Genomic DNA, 7,433 nt, shown 5'->3' on the forward strand with positions numbered 1-7,433 from the left:
AGCCTTGGTCTTCTAATAGTTGTTTGGGAATCCAACATGATTTGGTTTTCACCCTCTTAACCTAAGTGGACGCTTTCCTTCGAGGTTTCCTTTGTGAATTAACTTTAACATAGGGGGGTCCTATAACAATACCTTGGCCACCCGCTAATATGTACCCTTGGTGAGATCACGTGGAACCTTTGATGTAGCATTGTCTATCATAGACATGGAAGTTGAAGCTTTAGAGGGTTGTGCTATTCGCAAGGACGTTGTGACTTTTTGGATTGGCAATATTTTGTTGTTTTTTGTGTTATGAAGAGGTGAGATTTTAGGTGTTATTCCTTGAGCCATAGGGCCATGAGTTGGTTTCTGCGTCATGATACTCCTGGCCTCCCAATCGAAATTACATTTGACTGTAGACATCCATTTGTGTCCCAAGTTTATATTACCCTCCATAGTACCAACAGACATGACAAAAAAGCTTTGAACCATAGTACCGTTGTCATAAATAACAGGAGTGTGTAGGATTCCAAAAACAGTAGTCTTCTTCTTATTGACACCCTTGACTTGGATGGTGCTTGTGGATAGGGGTGGTTTTCCTAGCTGACACCAACTCCATAGGATAACAAATTATGTGAGCTCCTATATCCAATAATGTGTTATATAGTACTCTCCCCTAGACACTATTTAGCTCAATATATCGTAGAGGTGTATCAGAGTCCAACCAATCATCCTCTGTTTCAACGTGGGATGCATGTGTAACTCCAGGTTGGCCTCTGCGATAGATTTCTTTTCATTTATTAGAGCACGCACATTTGATCGATATCGTATTCTCTTATATCTCTTACTCTTCTTGTCTAATTTTTGGTTATGGCCGATCTCTAGTGAAGAGTCACTAGATGAATTGCTACTTGTGTCTTCTGCTCCCTTGGATAGATTGTCATCTAGGGTACCATTGGGCCCTGAATGGTTTGTCCCCACATTTGCACTAAGATTTAACTCAGATTCTTTGTCCTTAGAGTCAATTTCAATTGATGATTCTAACCCCAAATTGTGTGGGCTATAGTATTTTAAGACGCTATTGGTTCCAATGCCAATCAAACCTTCATCTTATAGGTCATTAGAAGCTATATGCATTGCTTCTAGCATATTAAGGGTACGAGTGGTGGAATTTCATCTCCCTCAGGTTCTGCCTAGGTCTTCCCCCTGTTTCCCCAAGTGTCTATGGTTGTTGCTAAGTGGACCCAATACACATTGTCTGACTCAGCCATCCCAGGTAGTACATCCATATAGGGAGGAGTCTTCCCCAACTTTCATTGTCCACTTTACATGTGTAACAATATTGCAATGGGGTCGAGTGAATTGTGGTGTCAGATCTATGATCAATCATAAACCCGTTTCCTAGAGGATGTGCTTGACCAGTTACAAGATCCACTTGAATAACAAAGTCCTGGAATTGCAAGTAGACATGGTTTTTAGACCAGTCATGCACCATTTTTTCTTCCCTCATGAAATGACGTCCTAAGATCATCTCAGATGCCATAGTGTGCTTAGAGAAATCCATAACAATGAAAGTATTTCTTATTTTATGTCCAAAGACCTCGATCTTGAGGTCTTCTAGTATCCCAATAGGTTTAACAATAGACCTATTGGCATCTTTATTACTATGGTTGTGGTCCCAAGGTAAGGTCTTCCCATAGTTTCCAAGCAATTTTTAGTCACAATGCTAGCCCCAGGGCCACCATCAAGGATTCCCTTCACATTTAATCCCTTGGTAGTGATTGGTATGGTTGCATTGGATTCATTGCCTTCAAAGTATTGTCCCAGCTTGTTAACAGGTAATTTCTACAACAAGGTTCTCATCTAGGTTGGGTTGTGGATCTAAGTTTTCGTCCTCTATTGGCATCTCTCTAGCTCCATCCATCTCTGCAATTTGTGGTAGCCCGACCTTCAGTTCTCCATTGAGGAAAGCTCGAAGAGCTAAGAATAGCTCAAGGTCTCCATATAGTTTGGACATGATGGTGGTTCTAACTTCTGAAGCCATGAGATCCATCAATTTGGAAATATTTAATGACATCTTTTGGGCTTCAGCCCCTTGACGTGGGGAAGAGGGGATCTCCATTTCTTCGTTAGGGTCAAGTAGTCCCTCTATAAACATTCTTTCCAACAAGAAGTGAGTATGCCCACTTTCCCATCACTTTAAGTCACTTTCTTCTTGGATGACACTAGGTATGGCTAGGGGCCTAGGACTTGGTGAGGTTGTTGTTGTGTAGGAAACAATGTGTCTGTAATGTGGATCTACCTGGGTACTGGTTCTATATCCCTTTGGGTATCTTCTACCAAACTCAATAATTGCTTGACTTGCGTAATCTCCTCTATAGGGTTTGTATAAGTTCATATCTTCTTCTTGGATCCTGGCCATTGTGGCTCATGATGATCTTCCTTGTTGTTTGCTTCTTTTCTAAATGGTTGTTTTGGTCTCCATGGTTTCACCTGAATCATAATTCTCTTCAGCGTCGTTCATATATACGGGGTCGTCGCCAGTCTCTATGCTGGTCTTTGAACTGGGGTCTGACTACGTTGCTTTTTCGATCTTTTCCTTCGTGTTTTCTTCCTCTTCTGAGATTGGGCAATTGATGCCGTGTCTCTTTCTTCAAGAATATAATGTTGTTTGATCGTGTGAGTACATTTACTGATACCACAAGTGTACTTTCTGATGGCTCCTCGGTAACCTCAATCAAGTTTAATAGTGTGATCTTTGGCACATTTGGATTATTCAAACATTGGGAAATCAAATGATATATGCCACATCGGTTACACATAGTATCATCATTGTAGACGTGCTTGCTTGATTGGTTTGCATTAGTGTGGCGTTCTTTTGTAGCCTAATAGGACACTTGGACACACAATGTGGAACTCCACACTCATAGCATTGAAGAGGTGGTCTCTTGGCAGTGTAATTGATATTTTTGCCTCTTGTAGCAAGAGCAGCTACTTGATAGACAGGTTTGACTTGTCCCCAATAGTCCTCCATGTAGCATTGTCGACTTTCTTCAAGCACATCAATCGCGTAGACAATATTAGGGTCTATATCTTCCTCACAGCCTTCCAGACAAGCAATAGATGACCCACAACCCACTTGATTCACAGAAGTGATTCTCGGATGTAGTGGTTGCGCTCCTAGCACTGGCGGTGGTGAGGGTGTTGTTTGAACAACACTTTGGGCCCTAGGGACCATGTGTTGTGACATTTGTTCAAGAGGTGGACCCGGCATCAATGTAGGCACTCGAGGTGTGTCCGTCCATGCTAAGGTTGGTCTATTGGCCATCACACACTTAAATACTATGCAATCCTTAGCTTGATGACCATACCTCCCACACGCATTGCAATTCCCATTGAATTTTACTTTAAAAGTAGGGTATTCACTTGTACTATGTGGACCATAGCATATTGAGCACCATTGTTGCTCCCTTCTTGGATACATATGATTGTTTTGCGGAGCACAATTTTCATTAGCAGATATTTGAGATGACTTTAGCAGATCTCACCAAGGCCATCTGCTAAGGTCATCTCAGATATCTTTGGCTCCTTAGCAATAGGCTTTAGGGTCATTGTCTGATGCCCCGATTCTTGCGAGCTAATAGATTTAGGCTCAATAGACACTCTTTCTCCTTGAATCATTAAATTATCCTCCAATTGGATCGCATTGGTGGTGACTGCTTCCCAAGTGGTGATACCTCTAATGTCTAGGCCATCGTAAATATCCTCATGTCGTAATCCTCTAATGAATCTATCAAGCAATTAATTATTATTCAAGCGCTCATTTGGATTACAACGAGAATTCAAATGCTTCAAACGACTAATAAAGTCTCTCACCGATTCTCCTTCCTCTCGTTGGGCTTTTTGGAGTTGATAGGCTACACCCCAAAGCACTCCCTGTCGTATGTATTCTTTCAAGAACAGTCTCCTAAGAGTAGGTAAATCATTTTTTCTTCCACCCTTAGGGTTCTATACCAATCCCCAACCTTCCCACTTAAGGTTAGGCTTAAAGCATTACTCTTATGCAGGTCATTGTGTTCTCCTACAGAATCGCATATTTGTTCAAAAACTTCAATATGCTTTCTCACATCCCTGTCTCCACTAAATTTTTGTGTGAGCTTGGCTATTTGTACTGCCTTACTTCTAGGATCTCTATCAGGCGTGTTACGCATATTCTCAGTAATGGATCGACCAATAGCTTGAGCAAATGTTGCTAAGTCACCCAAGTGAGCAGGCATCATGGGTAAAGGCGCTCCTGGAACTATATGTGGAGTAGGTATCAGCATTGGGATTGGCGTATAGGAAGCCTTGGGTTCCAAGTTTGGTACCATGTTGTGCTATGTAGTGGCCCAAAGTTCATATGTGTGGCCCTAGGCATAGCTGACATCGGATGTGACATGCTAGTGCTAGTCGGTATGGTCCCATTAAAATAAGAGCTTGGATGTTGTGGTTGTGGAGCATAAGTTGTTGAAACAATGGGAGGGGCTGGATCTACATGAGCATGAAGACCCACAGGTGCATACAATTGATACACACTTGTAGGTACCGTTGTAGGAACTGAGCTACCATGTAGCGGTGCTTTACTAACAAATGAGGTCCATGGCGTGGTTTTTTTCATGCCCATCACTGGGGTAGTCATGGTAGCCGTGGTGTCATCAAGAGAGAGATGAGCTAAACTTGGAAAAGGAAAACTACTACTTGTGGGCTCAGATTGTACTGAGACCCCTGGAGAAACAATATATGGAGGATCCATCAGACTTACCGAGGGATTCTCCATTTGCAATAAGGTTAGTTGCATAGCCTTCCCCGTATCCAAGAATCTCATGAGACATGTTGAAGGCATGTGAATCCCTTTGTTCTGCCTTTCTAGCTCAATAACCCTATTGATAACATCGCAAACTCTTTGTTTTTGATCCTCTACGCTAGAAGCACCCATTGTGGATTGTAGGACATCTAACCAACCCACATGATAGGTGTGACCTGTATATAGGTCAGTTAGAGTCTCCATTTGTAGTTCATACTCCCAGTTCTCATTTAGAAATGCTCCATCTAGGATTGAGGTGCTAGGGGTGTCCTTTGAGCTAGATGTAATGTGGCTCTCTATGGGCTAACCCTTGGTGGTTGCTAATTTAGGAGCATTCTTTGCTCACCTAGCATGGTTGGTGACATAGGGGCCTTTGCCTTAAGTTCTCTCTGTTGCTCTACCTTGTGTAAGCTCTCAATTTCTTTTTCCCTCGCTGCAAGGATATACCGCTCAACCTCTTGCACTTCGGCAAGGATTCTACCATCAGTTAATATAACCTCGGAGGGGAATAGCTCAAAAGAGTCAGTGGGTGCAATGAACGGAGTATTCACTTGCACATTCTCCAGGAGTATGGGATTTACATTGATAAAAAATGGCAAATTTACTTTCCCAACCCCCTCATTTACATCGCTAGCTCCATATTTGGAGCAAGTGGCTCTACTAAAGGTTTCCTTCAAGCGGCTAAGAATGCTCGGCCTGGACCGTGGGCCCAGGGCATGCATGTCTTGGCTTGAGCTATCTGGATTAGGCATTGGGTAACCCTCCATGATGTTGTAGTCAGAGGAAGAGTCACTAGCCGCTATGTTTGGGTCGTGGGTTGTACTACCTTGGGTCCCCGTCGAGGTCCCGAAACCTAATGTAGATGGGTATTGAGAATCCGTGTAAGTCAAAGTGCTCTCTAGTTTCTCGGCCTCTAGCACACAACCAGAGTGCAGATGCATGTGCCTTTGGCACCCTACAAGCGTTGACGAACACCCTCGAAGATTAACCGCTTGATTTTTTGGGCGTTTTGCATCCCTTTTTCACTCGTTTTTTGATATTTTTTAATGCCTTTTTACGATCAGTTTTTTGGATTAGAGCGTGTGATAGCTTGAAACGAGCATATCGATCAGGGAGTCCTGATGTGCTTTACAGCACAGCGTTCAGTTACCCAAAGCTCCGATGGTCCTCAAAAGGGTCGATTTTTACTTCGGTGTGAGGCTTAAATAAGTCATTATAAAGGGCCTCAGCCTGAGCGTGGGATTGGGCTTGGGCTTGGGCTTGGGCTTGGGCCTGGGGAATATTCCCGATCTCGCTCCTACTTTTTTTTTTTGGACAAGGTCATCGCGGCTGCGTTGCGCACGTGAGCACACACACACCTAACCTATCTACTTACAACTAACAGAGCTACTGCTACACACTAACACAATACTACAACAACTAATTAACTAGCAGATCTACTTATTGTACCTTACAAAACTAACATTATAGATCTAATACATTAATTGTAACACCTTATCAATAGAAAACACAGTACCTTACAACAAAAAACCAACACCTTATTAACAGAAAACAGTACACTGCAGCAAAAACAAAGCTCACAAATCCTTCTCAACAAGCCATACACCTTCTTTCTCTACCTTTCCTACATTTCATAATGCACCACAAAGCAACATAGAGTGCTATTCGAGCTTATTGCAGGGCATTTCATCGACAGTAGCACCAAAAATGTGTGCATCTGTTGCACGTGTCAAAGCAAGGGACTTGTTGTACACTATGTGCGATCCACAAATGGCTGCAAGCACACAACCGTGATCTGAAATACTTATTGAGCTAGATTGACTTCATTGCTTCAAGGACTTCTTTCTTGCCATGTGGTTGCCATATCTTCAGGGAAGATTGAGGCTCTGACGTCTTTCATATCCTTATCTTGGAATGTCACCCACAAACACATATGCTGGAAACTTTTGAAGCTGGTAACACATATGCTGGCATCAATTATGTAGGTTCATATGAATCTACTCCCCACTCTCTTTGATTTAGAAATTTGTGTTGAAGCATCTTGAAATTTTGAGCAAAAACTTATGAGTAGACAATCTTTAAAAATTGTCACAAAGTTGGTGACTCAAAGTTGTTTTTGGCCTCAATGTCGACCATAGTTTGAAGTGCTCGCTTTGTAGATTCAACTCTTTTTTTAGTTTTTTATTTGAACCTTTCTATTGATAGTTGTTGACTTTTTATATTTATTTATTATTATTATGCAAAAAATTAGAAAATTGGTGATTATGAGTTGTTTTGGTCTCAATGACCATAGCCTAAAGTGCTTGCTTTGTAGATTGAGCATTTTCTTTTAGTTTTTTGTTCCAATCTTTTTGCTGATAATTCCTGATTTTGAATAGTTATTTACTATTATTCTGCAAAAATTTTGGAATACCATGAAATTTATTAGTCTTAGCCCAAAAGTTAGTCAAATTTATTCTCTTACTCCTTAATTACTCTTGATAGTTTTCTTGTGATGGAGATTTAGCTCTATCTGGCTCATTATCATGAAAAAACAAGCAAAGAAGGAAAAAACATCAAAAAGCAAAAAAAAACCTCAAAACAAACACATTTTTTTATACTATATAAACAT

This window comes from Adiantum capillus-veneris, chromosome 12 (assembly GCF_014529385.1).
Source record: "Adiantum capillus-veneris isolate H3 chromosome 12, ASM1452938v2, whole genome shotgun sequence".
Lineage (NCBI taxonomy): Eukaryota > Viridiplantae > Streptophyta > Polypodiopsida > Polypodiales > Pteridaceae > Adiantum > Adiantum capillus-veneris.